This window comes from Sus scrofa, chromosome 1 (genome assembly GCF_000003025.6).
Source record: "Sus scrofa isolate TJ Tabasco breed Duroc chromosome 1, Sscrofa11.1, whole genome shotgun sequence".
Lineage (NCBI taxonomy): Eukaryota > Metazoa > Chordata > Mammalia > Artiodactyla > Suidae > Sus > Sus scrofa.
In genome coordinates this window covers 93,758,169-93,776,908 of record NC_010443.5, presented here as the reverse complement: position 1 = coordinate 93,776,908, position 18,740 = coordinate 93,758,169, and positions in this window count along the sequence as shown.

Genomic DNA, 18,740 nt, shown 5'->3' with positions numbered 1-18,740 from the left:
AATGGATGGGGGAAAAATGTATACATGTAAGGATAACTTGATTCCCTTGCTGTACAGTGGGAAAAAAATAAATTAAAAATAAATAAATAAATAAAAATAAATAAATAAAATACAATGAATGTAAAACAACAACAAACAAAGAATATAAAAACATTTCCATGGCAGCAGCACATGTGGCCTTGCACATGCTGTGACTATATTTTAAAAGTCTGTTCCAAATGTGTTAGGCTTTTCAGGCATTCTTACAAGGATTTTGGTCTCTCTTATGTGAAAGATGTGAACAGTAAATCAACATTTGTATGGATTATATTTCTCATCTGTGTTTGTTTTTAAAGTATTTTTATTATAAAGATAATACAGTCACACAATAAAAAATCAAACATTATTTGTACCATAAAGATAATGCATTCACATGGGAAAAAATTAAAACATTCTAGAAAAGAATAAAATGAAAGGTAAAACTCAAAAAAAAAAAAAGAAAATGAAATGAAAGTAACCTATTACTGAATCAGTTAGTCATATGATTAAATTAGATTATATATTAAAAGTGATTTTGTAACCTGTAAATGGTTATAAAATATAAGGTATCAACTTCTGAAGCTATTTCAAGAGAGTCAAAGAGCAGTATTTTTCTATAGACTTCTGAAGCATGGTGGATTCATAGGTATAGAGTGGCAGTTCTTAAAATTGTTATTTTGATACATTCACTTCATGACCAGATCAGTTGTCTACTTCCTGATTATGGATGTTTCACTTTTTTCTTTTTTTTCAAACTTATTTTGAACATAATATTCCAACCTGAAGGCTTTCTTGTTTATGCCTTTTTAAGCAAAGTTTATCCATGTAAATTAAAGGATGTTTTCCAAGGTAGGGCTCTAAAACTTCTGCCCTTGTGGACAATTTCCTCCAATTCCAGGCCCATAAGGGAAGCGTAAATGAATTGAGTGGGCTGGAAATGAGCCCCATTAGTATCTCTGAATCTGAGTTACTCCTTTTTTTTTTTTTTTTTTTTTTTTTGTCTTTTTGCTATTTCTTTGGGCCGCTCCCGTGGCATATGGAGGTTCCCAGGCTAGGGGTCGAATCGGAGCTGGAGCCACCGGCCTACGCCAGAGCCACAGCAATGCGGGATCCGAGCCGCGTCTGCAACCTACACCACAGCTCACAGCAACGCCGGATCCTTAACCCACTGAGCAAGGGCAGGGACCGAACCCGCAACCTCATGGTTCCTAGTCGGATTCGTTAACCACTGCGCCATGATGGGAACTCCCTTGAGTTACTCTTAAGTTGTTCTTCCTTACAAAAGTCAGATCTCTTTACAATCACAATTAATTAGGCAAGACATCTATGTTCCCTCTAGATGAGGAGTTAAAGAACAGTTTTATCATGCCTGCCTTTACCCCATAAAGAATTGTTTCTTGAGGAATAGGAATATGATTGAGCGGTATATCTTGCATTTGTTTACATAGTTCTCCAAAAGTGAATTTAATGATTGGCATATAGAGGTAGGCGTGAGCATGAACTGATTGATACGTAACAGCCTATAATTACTCCAAATTTCTCATTTAGTGTTTCATCATCCAAATTTCCTAATAATTTATCTTCATTCTTAACTCTCAGTAGAGCATTAAAATGTGGCCGTTTCCACACCTACAACATTAGATTTAAATATGCATTCATTAATTGATTACACCTTTCTTTCCAGCCTTCCTTCTTTTGTTCCTTCCCTCTTTTTACATTCATGGATATTAAGTGCCTTTAATGTGCCAGGTATTGGACTTGGTGAAAGAACATTAGTGACTGACAGACACAGTAACTGCACTACAGGGCTTGGCATATGGAAATTTTTGACAAATGTTAAATATCTAAATAAATATATGATTAAGAACTGTGATAAGGGTGATGAAGGAAAGATATAGGGGGCTATGAAAGAATATACTAAGGGGAACTAAAGTATATGTAAAGTGAGGTCAAGAAAGATATCCCTGAGAAAGGAATTTGTGAGCAAAATCTAGAGAATGAGTAAGGGTTACCCTGGGGAAGTGCAGCTGGTAAGTGGTTAGTCAGAGAGAAGAGCATGCAGTAGGAACAGCTGTGATAATGCTATTGCAATAAGGCTAGGGCAGCAGGAATGTAGAAAGTGAAGAGGAAGAGCTCACCCAAGATTCTGTCTTTAGCCAAAGAACAAAAAAATGAAGCAATTGACAGACTTTAAAAAGACATCATTAAAATGTGGAATCTAACATAAATAATACAAAAGAACTTACAAAACAGAAACTCAAAGATTTTGAAATCAAATTTATGGTTATCAAAGGGGAAATGCAGGGTAGAAGTTACATTAGGGGGTTGGGATTGACATACACACACTATTAAATATAAAATATATAGGTAACTAGGACCTAGTGTATGGCACACAATAACCTACTAAATACTGTGTAAAAAGCTATATAGGGAAAGAAATCTGAAAAGGAATGTATATATATGTACGTGTAACTGATTCACTTTGCTGTACACCTGAAACTAATAAAACTTTCCAAGTCAACTATACTCAAAATCTGTTTTAAAAGAGATATATACAGATTTTTAAAATATTATTCCCGGATGATATTAAAACTGGTTTAGAGGAGGACAAGAGTGGATCCAGAGACCAGAATGGTATCAGTCTGAGCAAGTGATGAAGTGATGACGGTGACTTAGTTTTTAGTGGTAGCTCTAAAGTTAAAGAGAACTAGATGAACTAAAAGTGTACTTGAAATGGCCTTTTGAAGTATTAGAATCCTAAAGTTAATCCTAATTCCCAAGTCAAAATCTACAATTTTAAAAGTTTTTCTACCATTTCTCTAACCACAATCTGTTATATAAAATCATGATCATCTGTATTGGTCTGTCTCCTTTCTCATTCCCAGATGTCCCAAAATAACATCTAAGAATATTCACTGACATGACTAATCTACTTGTGTTATATGGTTCACATGGGATTTTTAAATTAGCAGTGATGGCACCAAATAATTCAATATTCAAAAGGATATATGTCTTTTCAAAATTATATTTTCTGTGTCTGAGAATGCTTAAAAACACAATTCCCAAGCTCTAAAACTTAACTATTGTTCATAGTAGAATGAGAAACATGAAAAAATTTTAATTTTCCTCCCATCCTCCCAGGCTTCAAAATCATGTGTTTATAAAATATTTAGCTTTAAAAAATTAATTCCTCCTTGTGTATGATTTTAGTTTTCTTTTGATCCAGTTTAAAGAGCAAGGAAATGCTTTCCACACCATGTTTTATTACAGGTAATGGCCATCATCTGAAACACAATATCCACTATTCTAGGGTTTCCTTCTTACCATTATAATCCACCTTCCCAGTAAAAACAACCTAATCTATTTGTACATATAATTTCATATGAACACACAAACAGAACTTCCTAACCAAATTGAAACCATAAGAAATAAAAATATTTTCAGTTTGGACCAAAATCTGCCAAGGATTTTTTTGAAGGCAATATGCACTGGATAATTTCTTCAGAGATATTAATCAAGAGAGAGCTTTGCCTTCATTGGAGGTGGGAAGATGCACTGAAAGACACATTTAGCTCTGCCTTATAATATTTGTGCACCCTAACCCTCTCCGAAAAACCAAGATGTCGCCTATTTTCCTTTCCATCATCTGTATGAATCCCACAGGAATAGGAGTTAACCTATCTCAATTCCTTCACATTGTTTTCCCCCAGTATTTCTATGTAGTCAAATAAACTCTAGTAACTTTTTATTCTTTATTTATGCATTTTTTTGTCTTTTTGCCATTTCTTGGGCTGCTCCCACGGCATATGGAGGTTCCCAGCCTACGGTTGCCACCTGTAGCCGCCAGCCTACCCCAGAGCCACAGCAACGCGGGATCCGAGACGCATCTGCAATCTACACCACAGCTCACAGCAACGCCGGATCCTTAACCCACTGAGCAAGGGCAGGGATCGAACCCACAACCTCATGGTTCCTAGTCGGATTCATTAACCACTGCGCCACGACGGGAAATCCTAGTGACTTTTTAATATGCTTAAGTCTCATCTTCTTATCAAAAATAATATTCCTTAAAGCCAAAAAGATCTATATTCTTCACCATATCTATACCCATTATTATATCCTTCTTTGGTCTTGGACACAGAAATAAGTTTAAACATCCTCATAGATTGATAGCTCATGAGAGATAATGTGATTATCAAATCAATTATGACAACTGAATAATATTCAAAACATTTAATTTTTAAAATTTTTCAGGTACTCCTACATTGTTATTTAAAAACACAAATTCATAGTGAAACACAGGATATTAGTTTTATATTGCCCATAAACTTAGAGGCTTGAAATACCACAAATTTATTACCTCACAGTTCTATAAGTCAGATTGTCTGAATGGGCCCTCAGTGTAGTCAGAAATGTTTTCATAAGAGGGGAACAGAGGGAGATTTTACAATAGTAGACATCAACTTGACCACCTGAAGGAAGATATTATGAGGCTAGCTTGTCGGTAGAAGGGACTATGAACCAAGAAATACTAGGAACACAGCTCCAGAAGCTGGAAAAGGCAAGGAAATCAGATTTTACCCTTGGAACTGCTGAAGGGATCATAGCCCTACCAAGACCTTGATTTTACCCCAGACAAACTGATTTGGACATTTGGTTTCCAGAATTATAAGAAAATCCTGTATATTGTTTTAAGTACATTTTAAATTACATTTTAAATTACATTTAATTAATTACATGTTTTAAGTACCTATTTTAAGTACATTGTTTTAAGCTGCCAAGTTAATAATTATTTGTTGCAGCAGCAATGGGAAATTAATGCGCCATTTTATAGAGAAGCACCAGCAAACGATATAATATATGTTCTTTGCTAATGGGAGTATTTTGTATCCTCGTCATTGTTCCATCCCCATCCCTTGTCTTCTCATTCCGTCCTATCACAGGTCAATCTGGATGCCATGGAAAGAAAGGGAAGAGGTTCTTTCTCCTGACTCTTACATAGTTCAGTGATTCTGTGTCTATTAGAGGAAGAATATAAAAATTTCTCTTATGCACTCCATTCAAATGAATTGTGTCATAATATTTTCTTTGTTTTACCTTCAAAAATATTATCAACATTAGCTAATCATATGTATCAGCGAAGGTCTTAGAAGGAAATACAATTTCAACTTTTTTCAGTCAGCTCCTGTGACTATAACAAAGGAGCTCATTACAGAAGTGAGTATAGCTAAGTGAATTGGCAAGAGATATTGTGGCACCTAGATATTAGCAACAATTAGAAGCTATTGTCAAGCTTGGGTCTGAATGAGCAGTGGGGGAAGCTAGTCACACCCAGTGCCCTGTGAGAGGTGGAGCTGGGGAAGACCATGGCTATTACCAGAAAATGTGGTCCAGAAGAGGCAGAGTGTAGGAAAAAACATATAACACAGCTCTTTTCCATTCCTCTGAGCTCCTGCTGAGGCTCCAGTCTAACCCAACCAAAAGCTATGGATAAGGCAAAGAAATGGAGTTTGTAAAATGTCTCAAAGAACAAAGATTTTTTAAATGTGTAGCTAGTGACAGTGAGGAGAAGAAAAACAATTCCAGATAACTGGAATCATTAAGAAATACAGAATAGTAGAATTAAAAGAAAAACAATTAAAATTTTGTCCATTCTTTGGTTTGTTTTATAGATGATAACCCAGATAGTCAGAGGGGTCTTGCCAAAGGTCCTAGTTCTACTGTACAGATGCAATGGAGACCTTGGAAAGATTAAATTATTAATACATGCAGAGCTGTCTTCTTAGTATTGATCTGATTTCTTACCACAAGTAGTTAAAACCTGCCTTCATTTGTCACTTATTCTTCTGACACTACCAGAGACTTTGAGGTTTGAGGTATTTGGAATCAGGGGGGTGGTATTTTATTGAATTAAGTGAGGGGGTTTCAAGCTCTATGGCCTAAATTCTTCAGTGATTGGAAAAGAAAGGAGCAGTCTAGGTAGGGTTTTGTAAACATGTTCATTGTATACAAAACCAACTTGCCTATCAAGAATTGTACAAAGACACAGGCATGCAAGGTGAAAAATACCAGAAATTTAGATGACTCTAACCCTCAATGATTTGAAATGATTTGGAATTTTTTTTTATACAGATGCACAAGCATTAAGATTTCTGAAAACATGAAATCACAGCCTTGTATGGAATATATATCAAATATCAGTAGAAAAAAATACAAATTTGTATCCAGTGGATTTGAGTATTCATGCTACCTGATTTTTCCTCATCAAACCAATATGCTTTTTGAACCATGCCATATTTTAGTCTAATTACTTTAATAAACTAAAGGTTTACCTTCCTTGAGATGAAAGAAAGCAGGTATTTAATAAAATACCAAGAGGCCTTCTGCCATCTCTTCATTGCTGGTACGGTTTGAAGAGTATACATAAATTGAGGATCCTCCTTGTGGTAGCCATCAAAGAATTCAACATGATATAATGACATTATGATGCCAGTGCTTTAGCATCCGTGCTTGTAGGGATGGTCCCAAGAATGAAAAGATTTAGATTTATCAGAAGCTGCAATAAAAATAAAATTTTCACATAATTTTAGAAGATTCATTGAGTTTGAGAAGCAAGAATAGAGGAGAGAAAACATTTAGAAGGAATGGGAAGATGTGAGAGTGAGGAGGTGGGTCTATGAACTCAGAGCTAAGAAGTAATGGATAAATGAGAAGGATGGAAAGACCCAATGAGCCTAGTAAGAGTTTTTAAAAGTGAGATCATAGGAAATAAGGGTTTATGATTTTGGCAGTGACATAATAGAAGTTCTATTATGGAGATAACTCCATAAATTGTTTGCTGAAAAAACTATAGGAGAGAGTGCCAGAAGGGGGAGAGGCCAGCTGAGAGCCTCATGTTTTAAATGCACACAAAATGCACACAAAAATGAATTGTAAACCATTAAGAACATGTATGATTCTATCATCCATAGTAAATCGCAAATGATCTCATTTTGTTTAAAAGGCAGCCTAAGGCCCCGTAAATATAAAGTCTCTTGTATTACATATACATGCTCAGTCTTCTCTCATGCTTGATCGAAGAACAATCCAAGTAGGCTGGAGAGTCTTAATAAATGGTCCCAGCCTCCTCTTTTGTTTCCACATTCTCTTTGGGATTCTCTTATTGTGTCTTCTGCTGCTACCCTCTACAACATTTTTTAGGAAGGCACTGTTCCCATTCCTGTTTTAAAATTAGGCCAAGCAGAGACATACACCCTTTTTTGTGTTCCTGTTTTTAGAGTTAAGATGAGTTCCAAAATTAGAAACATAGAAAAAACACAAATATAAACTTGAACAAATACCAATGAATAATAGAATGAAGACAATTACCCACAGGCAGTAAATCTTGTAAAGTTCAGGTTTCTAATCCTGAGATAACTGAACACTTGGCCCAGAGAGTTGAACAATTTACCTCTCTGGTTCCTTTCTTTTGACTTCCTGCTTTCATGTTGTGAGTGATATCTTATGCTTTTATAACAAACTAAATGCCCCTCTGTGTTTAAAATTTACAGGTCCCTGATATACTTCATTTAGTTTTGGTATCTTTGGCAGAGGTTACCTTTTGTATCCAAAGGTCGGCATTATACTTTTTCATCATTTATCAGAACTGCATTTATTTGACATAGAAATGCTTCCATATTTTTTTGGCTGACAATTCATAAGAATCTCCCCTCATCTCATTCAAGGAAGAAATCATGATCATGGCAGACCCAATGATTCTATACTTATATTCAGATGAATCAAAAATTTAACACATGGGAATAAGAACAACAAATACATGACAATAAAGTCAGTATTTAGAAAGCAACAGAGGGTTTTCACATTACTGCTTCTGTTATATTGAAAAATCTAGATCAAGCAGATTTGAAGACACCACTGATCCTGGACACATAACATTGTAAGTTTCTTAATGTGGTTGTAGTTGGGGACAACTTAAGTAAGAATGTCAAAGGAAGCATCATGAATACAATTTGGATGCTACCTCTACAAGCATATAAATATAAATAAACTAGCATATATAAGCACCCAATATCATCATAGGTTGGAAGGAGAAGATGGAAAGCAAAGAAAATCTGATCTTTGAACATATACATAAGAAAATACAGCTTGATGAATTGGTAGGAGTCTGAGGAAAGAATAATTAGCAGACACAGAGAGAAAAAAAGATATATAGAAAGAAAACATCAAATATTCCCTTAGAGAGGAAGGGAAGAAGGGGCAATGAAGGATTCCTACCTCTTCCTCTTCATCCATCTCTGGGAGTTATGTCATATTAATTTGAGAACCCTGAGATTTTTCTCATGATTGAAGCATTTAGCATAGCTCCTTGTATATTCCAGATACTTAACATTTAGTAAACATTATATAAATTGGAAAAATACCTATAATCTATTCTTTCAGATAGTCCCACTCAACAGGTAGTGGGTACAGACAATAAGTCCATGTCAAGTACCTTCTAGGTGCTGTACATGCTGAAGTACGAAGATAAAGAAGGGTTATAGCTTCTATTTTCAATGTCTAGAGTTTATTAACAAGGTCTTTTTAGAAAAATACATAAGTAAGTATATGATTAAATAAGACCTGGCATATGGAAGCACTTTATAAATGTAAAATAATGTGTAGATTTTTGGAAATATAAATGTCAAATGGGGTGGTGGAAACTATGAGAAACTCACTATTTTTTGGTCAGTGGGTGAGAAGATTCCCTAGGACCTCACCATTACATTACCAAAAGAAAAGAAACAGATTTATTCTCACTTGCTTGGCATACACTCAGAGCTCGATACATGTTTAATAAAGTTCTGCACATTAAAAAAAGTGTGGTACTGGTATCAAAACAGACAGACAGACCAATGGAACAGAATAGAGAATCCGGAAATAAACCCTGACACCTATGGTCAGTTAGTCTTTGACAAAGGAGGAAAGAGCATAAAATGGGAAAAAGAAAGTCTATTCAGCAAGCATTGCTGGGAAACCTGGACAGCTGCATGCAAAGCTATGAAATGAGAACATACCCTCACACCATGCACAAAAATAAACTCAAAATGGCTGAAAGACTTAAATATAAGACAAGACACCATCAAACTCCTGGAAAAGAACATAGGCAAAACACTCTCTGACATCAACCTCATGAATATTTTTTCAGGCCAGTCTCCCAAAGCAACAGAAATAAGAGCAAAAATAACCCAATGGGACCTAGTCAAACTGACAAACTTTTGCACAGCAAAGGAAACCAAAAAGAAACCAAAAAGACAACTTACAGAATGGGAGAAATTAGTTTCAAATGATGCAATGGACAAGGGCTTTATCTCTAGAATATACAAACAACTTATACAACTCAACAGCAAAATACCCAACCACCCAATAGAAAAGTTGGCAAAAGACTTGAATAGACCATTCTCTAAGGAAGATATACAGATGGCCAGCAAACACATGAAAAAATGCTCAACATCGCTGATTATAAGAGAAATGCAAATCAAAACTACCATGAGTTACTACCTCAGACCAGTCAGAATGGCCATCATTAATAAGTCCACAAATAACAAGTGCTGGAGGGGGTGTGGAGAAAAGGGAACCCTCCTGCACTGTTGGTAGGAATGTGAGTTGGTATAGCCACTATGGAGAACAGTTTGGAGGTACCTTAGAAATCTATACATAGAACTTCCATATGACCCTGCAATCCCACTCTTGGGCATCTATCCGGACAAAACTCTACTTAAAAGAGACACGTGCACCCGCATGTTCATTGCAGCACTATTCACAGTAGCCAAGACATGGAAACAACTCAAATGTCCATTGACAGATGATTGGATTCGGAAGATGTGGTATATATACACAATGGGATACTACTCAGCCATAAAAAAGAATGACATAATGCCATTTGCAGCAACATTGATGGAACTAGAGACTCTCATCCTGAGTGAAGTAAGTCATAAAGAGAAAGACAAATACCATATGATATCACTTATAGCTAGGATCTAATATACAGCACAAATGAACATTTTCACAGGAAAGAAAATCTTGAACTTGGAGGATGGACTTGTTGAGGGAGAAGGAGGGAGTGGGAGGAATCAGGAGCTTGGGGTTAACAGATGCAAACTATTGCTCTTGGAATGGATTTACAATGAGATCCTGCTGTGTAGCATTGAGAAATATGTCTAGATACGTACATCAAAACACAGCAATGGGAGGAAATAATATGTATACATGCATGTGTAACTTGGTCCCCATGCTGTACAGCGGAAAAAATTAAAAAAAAAATTCTGTGCATTAAGGTTCACTGATATGAGTGAGGAGATTTCTTCAAAGACTTAACGCTTGATATCTTCAAGGCTTGGAGGATGACAAACATTCAGATAGGTGGGAGTTGAGGGGATGCAATGGGGGAAGGAATAGAGCATGGTATTTGAATTGCATGGAGCAGTTACATTGGGCAGAGAGTATGTCTGGGGGGGGTCTTAGGGATACTCATTAAACATTTATAGAAATATTATGTTAACTTAGGATAGGTCTAGAGAAATAGAATATCAAATGGAAAAGTGATTACAAATTAGTTGCCTATTTCCCTGACACAAATTGTCAAATGTTTGGCTTTTTGAAGGTCCATGCCTTCTTTCATCTCCATTTGTGCTTTCAGCAAGCCATTGTGAGGAAGGATTATCGCTGCCAGTTGGTTTGTCCCAGGCTTAGATTCTTCCAGGCTCATTTCAAATGACTCTTTCATTCCCTCCAGCTGATTTTCCTTTTGACCTTAAAGTCCCTTGTTTCCTTCTTAGGGCTTCCCATATCTTACCTGAAGGCTCTGGCAATTTGCTTTGAATTCAGCCTCCTCTCTTTTCTCACAGTGAGTTTCTGCCAGAGGTGTGTTGGGAATATGCCAAGTCATCTTGTTCTCAAGCATTGCCCTGCTGCTAATGAACTCTTCACAAAGTCGTCTCTTCCTGCAGGCAAGTGGCACTCCCATGGAAAAGTGTTATGCTCCATTCATGCATTGTGCTTTACACAGCTGTCACAAATCCAGTTACTTCCATTCAGACAGGTACATTTTTCTAAGGAAGCCTTAAGTGGAGGATAACAGGAAGCCTAGTAAGTGAGTCATTCATTCTTAAGTGTCTTTCCAAGCACATATGCTTTGCATAGCCTGGGCCACAAGAACATGTTCATCATCTTAGAGAGAGTGTACAGGATCCGTTACTTATAGATTTGAATTTCTCCTGTTTCTAAATAGTAGCACTAAAAGATGCTTTAGGTCTGGATTTTTTGTACAGGATCTGTTACTTATAGATTTGAATTTCTCCTGTTTCTAAATAGTAGCACTAAAAGATGCTTTAGGTCTGGATTTTTCTGTCATTACAACTACTTTTCCTCTGAATCCTTCCATTGCCTACTTATCCATTATTGAACAAACCATTTCACCTCAATATAATTTAATTTCCCAATGAAGATAACAAAATTTGCACTGTCTTCTCCATAGGATTATTAGAAGCATGAGATATGTTAATGGAAGCTAAAGTGCTCTGCAAGCTATGTGTTGATAGTTTTTCAAAGCCAATACTCCCTAGATAAAACAGGTAACTGATTCTATAATATATATAGAATAAGTAATGAAATAGACACATTAATTGCTGTACTCAAAAATTTCCATGACAGAATATTAGACTACAGTATCTCTGATTTTCATCTCTAACACTGATAATTGATATTTTGTGAGTATTTTCCTCCTACAGAGAGAACATGTTCATAACTAACTATGAAACCCAGTATTTGTCCTGATTTCCTTGCTTCTTCATCTAAACACTTTTTTTACTGGCAGCCCCAGGAAAGAAATTGGTGAAATTTGGTGAATACCTAGTCTGTGAAGCATTGTGTTCATGGTAAAAAGTACCATAGCAAGTAAGACATATCCGGATCCTTCCATCAAATATCAATGCGATTTTTGGGGGATAAAGCCTGTTACAATCTCCTAAATACACTCTTTTTATCTCTTTATTTCCAGCACCTCACAAGTTCTAGATACAAAGCAGATGCAACTGGTGGCAAGTTGGAAGTTCTGATATCTCTGCAACTGCCAGGCTCTCCACCACAGACTAGACTTCCCAGACATATCGACCCAGGGAGAGGATGAATAGACGTGAATACAGATTGTATGTAGATTTAATAGAGGTCTAATTGTGTTATGGTAAGTTTGAATACAGAGCTAATTAGTTTGTATAGAATATAGAAACTATAACAAAGCTGAACATTTACTTTTATGAAATCTGTTAGTGGCAAATGAAGCCCATTGAAATGAATAGAAACTAATTGAAAGTAATAGGGAATTACCTGAACATATATTGCCAGTAAATTAAATTAATTAAAGGGAATTGATAGTGACTGGAATTAATAAAAGCAATGGAAACAAATTGTACTTAATTGAAATTTATTAAAATTGAATTAAACTCAATAACTCAAAGTCTATTAAATTTAATAGATTCTAATTGATATTAATTATAGACAATGCATAATAATAACAGACCATTATTCAAGGTCTCCAACTGTATTTGCACTCTACTATTGTCTTTAACTTGTAAAAATAAATTCTAAGAAAAATTATGCATTCACAGGAATAAAATACTGCTTTGAAAATTTAGATTTCTCTGTGGAGTAGATGAATTAAAAGAATTTGATTCTGATTACAGAGTTTCCCCTGAAGAATTAAGATATAAATGGTTTAAGAAGGAGAATTTTATTAGAGTTCAATGAGAAAATTTTACCTGTTAAAACATTAACTTTGATTTGAAAAGTACTCTTATAGTACTTGTTGTATTCAGTATCTGCCATCTTCATAGCTGTGTTGTCACATTCCTTTATTTATTTATTTTTCTTCTTTTTCTTCTCTCTCGGTTACAAAGGATCCAAAAAAACCTGAGGGATTTTTATAGACATATATTGGAAGATACACAAATTTGCATTTTCACTTCTTCTTCCTCAGCTTTGGACATTTGGGGCAAAAAATCCCATGCTGAATTTTCTGTTGTAGACTTATATCATCTGGATCTTTCCACTTTAGTGACAGTGACAGTTCATGCATGAATTTGATGCTGTTTATATCCTTTATATTTTCACCAACTTTGATGCTTTACTGAGTAGCATTGTTTGGGGGAAAAGTAATTTTCTCTCAAAAGAACTGCATCAAATTTATTTTACATGAAACATTTATTAAATGGTTAGAGAATTATAGATGATATTCACTATGTGGAGTGGGAATAATTCCCAAATCATTCAGCTTACCTCAGGAGAATCCCAGGATTTAGTATGTAAATCAGTTGTTCTCATTCTAATCATGCATCAGAATCATCTATGTGGCATATTGAAAATGCTATAGTCAGAGGAAAGGACAGGCACCAATATGTTTTCAAATATCCAGGTAGTTATGAAGCAAAGCCAAGGGGAATCACTAGATGCAGGTTTGTCTTAGGCTTCTGTCTCCTTTTCCTCTGGCCCACATTTACTTTTCTTCAATCCTGGGGACGTTGGGCCAGTTCTCCCTGTTTCTTAATTTCAAATATTGCTCATAGGCATTTGATCAATTTTAAAGTATAAGAAGCTCATAAAAATCCAGACTGCATTTACTCTCAAAAGAAATTGAACACAGATCAAAATATGATGAGAATTTTAAACTTGAGCAAGTAGGAAGAGATAAAAGCTCCAGGGCCCTAGAAATCTTTGACAGATCCCTGGTCAGACACAAAATAACTTCACTGACTATAGGATTCCTTCTCAACCACACTTCATTGCAACCCATGCTGAGGAAATAATATTGGCTTCTCAGTAGGCATATGTAATTTCATGAGGCACAAACATATATTTTGACCAGTGTCTCAAAATCATATATATTCAAAATCTTTAACCCTCTAGTATAAATGTATATATTTTAATATAAACAATTCACTGGGAAAAAGTCATGACAGGATTTGTATCAGGGCACCTGTTTAAACTCAAAACACCTAGTCACTTTAACACTTCATTATCAACATCCAATTTTGCACGTATATTTAAGAAAGGAAAAAAATTAAACCTCAAAAAAAGAATTTCATCAATAAACTAGGTCAGATGCTAACAAATGTAATAAAATATTCACATATTTAGAAATTGCTTGAATGGACACAATGATCATCCTTAATGTCTGTGATTTCTCCTCTCTCCTATCATTTCTCAGGAAGTAATGAAGAAGGATGGTTGGATGCATTTTCTACCCTATCCCTGGAAAAGCAGAAAATTCTTTCCTGGTTCTGGATTATTAAGAAGTAAGATCCTAGGGGTTTCTTCATTTTGATTTGTGTTTTCAGAGAACTCTGGCCTCTGGAAAATAAGGAATTTCATTACTTCTAATGCTCCTCCCTGTGGGGAAGCAGTTGGAGGGAGGTTGCATCAGGGAAAAAAGATCTGATATAGAAATACTTGGTTTACTTCTGCATTAACTCTCATTATCAATAAGGTTAGAGAGGGAGAATTTTAACCTATTTTAACATACATTATGTTTTGGGGCATTATTTTAATCAAGCAACTCATGTGATATTTGTGATCCTTGGTTATTATCCTGATGTTAATTATGTACTTATATACTTAATCAGTATTAATGTATTTTGAGACTTCATTATATTCCAAAAGTCACATGCCCTTTCAAAGTTCTCTGGTGGCATAGCAGGTTAAGGATCTGGATTTGTCACTGCTGTGGCAGTTTGATCCCTGGCCCAGGTACTGTGGCCATAAAGCAAAACAAAACCAAAATATCATATGCTCCTTTATTTTTTTAATGCTTAAGATTACTTATTTTTTATTAAAACATAGTTGATTTGCAATGTTCTGGCAATTTATACTGCATAGTTAGTGACCTAGTTATATATATGTATGTGTGTGTGTGTGTGCATATATATATATATATATATATCTGCATTGTTTGTAATATTATCTTTCATCATGTTCTAGCCCAAGAAATTGCATAACATTCCCTGTGCTATAGAGCTGGACCTCATTGCATCTCCATTCTAAATGTAATAGAATGGATACTTCTATCCCAAACTTCCACTCCATCCTACTCCCTCCCCCCCTACCTTGGCAACCACGAGTCTCTTCTCTATGTCTGAGAGTCTGTTTATGTTTTGTAGATAAGTTCATTTGTGCCACATTTTAGATTCCAAATATGGTATTTGTCTTTCTCTGATCTCACTTAGTATAAGAATCTTTAGTTGCATCCACATTGCTTCAAATGACATTATTTCATTGTTTTTTAGGCTTGAGTATTATTCCATTGTATATATGTACCACATCTTCTTAATCCATTCATTTGTCAATGGACATTTAGGTTATTTCCATGTTTTGCATATTGTAAATAATGCTGCAATGAACAGAAGGATGTATGCATTTTTTTTCAATGAAAGTCTTGTCCAGGTATATGCACAGGAGTGGGATTGCTGGATCATATGGTAGCTCTATATTTAGTTTTCTGAGGACCCTCCATGCTGTTTCCCATAGAGGTTATACAAATTTACATTCTCACCAACAGTGCAGATGGGTTCCCTTTTCTCCACACCCTCTGCAGCATTTGTTATTTGTAGACTTATTTATGATAGCCATTATGATTTGCATTTATCTAATAATTAGAGATGTTGAGCATATTTTAATGTGCCTATTGGCCATCCATATGTCTTCTTTGGAGAAATGTCTACGTAGGTCTTCTGCTCATTTTTCAATTGGGTGTTTTGTGTTTTTGTTGTTGCTAAGTTGTTTGTGTTGTTTTTATATTTTGGCGATTAGGCCCTTGTTGGTTACACAAGCTTTTCTTCCATTCTATGTGTTGTCCTTTAATTTATTTTTTAAGGCTTCTTTTGTTGTGCAATACCTTTTTGCATCTAATTAGGTCCAAGTGGTTTGTTTTTGTTTTTATTGTCATTATACTAGGAGGTGAATCAACAAGAAATTGCTGTGATCTATGTCAAAGAGTGATCTACTTGTGCTTTCCTCTAGGAGTTTTATATAATATACGGCCTGTGCTTAGGTGTTTAATCCATTTTAAGTTTATTTTTATGTGTGCTGTTACATGATTTCTAATTTCATTCTTTTACTTTTAGCTGTCCATTTTTCTCAGCACCATGTATTGAAGAGTCTTTCCTTCCTCCACTGTATTTCTTGCTTCCTTTGTCATAGATTAGTTGACCATAGATGCTTGGGTTTATTTCTGGGCTTTCTGTCCTGTTTCACTGATCTACATTTCTAATTTGTGCCAGTATCATACAAGTTTGATTACTACAGATTTGTAGTATTGTCTGTAGTCAGGAAGCCTGATCCTATAGTTCTGTTTTTCTTTTTCAATATTGCTTTTGCTATCAGGTGTTTTGTTTTTCCATGTAAATTTTAAAATATTTTGTTTTAGTTCTGTGAAAAATGTCATTGGTATTTCCATAGGGATTATGTTGAATCTATAGATTTCCTTTGGTAGTATAGTCATTTTGACAATATTGGTAATTCCAATCCAAGAACACGTTATATCATTCCATTTGTGTCATCTTTGATTTCTTTCATTGGCATTTTATAATTTTCAAAGTACAGGTCTTTTGTCTCTTCAGGTAGATTTATCCTTACATATTTTGTTCTTTTTGATGTGATGGTAAATGGGATTGTTTCCCCAATTTCTCTTTTTTAACTTCCATTGTTAGTACATATAAATGCAATCAATTTATATTAACTTTTTATCCTAAAGTTTTACCAAATTCATTGATGAGGTCTAACAGTTTTCTTGCATTATCTTTGGGATTTTCTAAGTATAGTGTCATATCATATGCAAACAGTGATAGTTTTACTTTTTTTCCAATTTTTATTCTTTTATTTCCTTTACTTTTCTGACTGCTGTGGCTAGCACTTCCAAGCTATGTTGAATAACAGTGGTGAAAGTGCACATCCTTATTTTATTCCCGATCTTAGTGGAAATGTACTCAGGTTCCATCACTGATAATGATGTTAGCTGTGGGTTTGTCATATATGGCTTTTATTATGTTGAAGTATGATCCTTTCATGCCCACTTTCTGGAGAGGTTTTTTTCCTTCTAATCATAAAAGGGTGTTTAATTTTGTCAAAAGCTTTTTCTACATTTTTTGAAGTGATCTTATGTTTTTTATTCTTCATTTTGTTGATGTGGTCTTTTGTCTCTTCTTTTGTCTTTGTATCACACCGATGAATTTGTAGACATTGAAAAATACTTGTATCCCTGGGATAAATCCCACTTGATCATGATATATGAATATATGATACTTTTAATGTATAGTTGGATTTGTTTTGCTAATATTTTGTATCTATGTTCAATTGTTATATTGGTCTATACTTTTCTTTCTTGTGGTATCTTCTCTCTCTCTTTTTTTTTTTTTTTTAATCAGGGTAATGGTGGCCTTATGGAAAGAACTTGGAAGAGTTCCTTGCTCTGCAATATTTTGGAAGAATGTCAGAGGGATAGGTGTTAACTCTTCTTTGAATATTTGATAGAATTCTCTTGTGAAGACTCAGGTCCTGCACTTTTGTTTTTTGGAAAGTTTTTAAATCTCAATTACAGTACATGTGATTTGTCTATTCATATTTTCTCTTTCTTCCTAGTTCAGTCTTAAAAGAGTTGTACCTTTGTATAAATCTGTCTGTTTATTCTAGGTTATCCATTTTATTGTCCTATATTTTATTACAGTACCCTCTTTGTAATCCTTTGTATTTCTGTGGTTTCTGTTGTAACTTCAACTTTTTCATTCTAATTTTATTGATTTGAGCCCTCTCCTTTTTATTTTTATTTTTTGGATGAATCTGGCTAAAGGTTTATTAATTTGCTTGATCCTTTCGAAGAACCAACTTTTGATTTCATTGATCTTCTCTATTGATTTCTTTGTCTCTATTTCATTTATTTGTGCTTGATTTTATAATTTCATTCTACTCATTTTGGGTTTTGTTCTTCCTTCTCTAGATGTTTTAGGTGTAAGATTAGGTTATTTATTTCAGAATTTTCTTGTTTCCCTCTCAGAACTGCTTTTTCTGTGTCCCATAGGTTTTGGATTGTATTTTCATTGTCATTTGTCTCTAAGTATATTTGATTTCCTATTTTATTTCTTCAGTGATCCATTTGTTGTTTATTATCATATTGTTTAGCTTCCAGGACTGTGTTTTTATGCTATTTTTTTTCTTGTGGTTGATTTCTAGTCTCATAACCTTGTGGTTGGAGAAAATGATTGAAATAATTCAGTTTTTAGAAAATTTACCTGTTGGCCCAAGGTGTGCTCTGTCCTGGAGGATGTTCCATGTGCTTTTGAGAAGAATGTATATTCTGCTGTTTTGGGATATAATGTTTTATATATATATCAGTTAAGTCTATCTGTTTTAGGGTGTCATTTAAGGCCTGTGTCTTTGCTGATTTTCTGTCTGTATGATACATCCATTGATGTAATTGGGGTGTTAAAATCCCTCAGTATTATTGTATTACTGTTGATTTCTACTTTTATGGGTATTATCACCAACATATATTATCACCATAATATATATACATTATATATTATGGTGCCCCTATGTTGGGCCCATATATATTTACAATTGTGATATCTCCTTGGATTGAGTCTTTGATCATATAATGTAATGTCCTTCTTTGTGTCTCATGATCTTTATTTTAAAGTTTATTT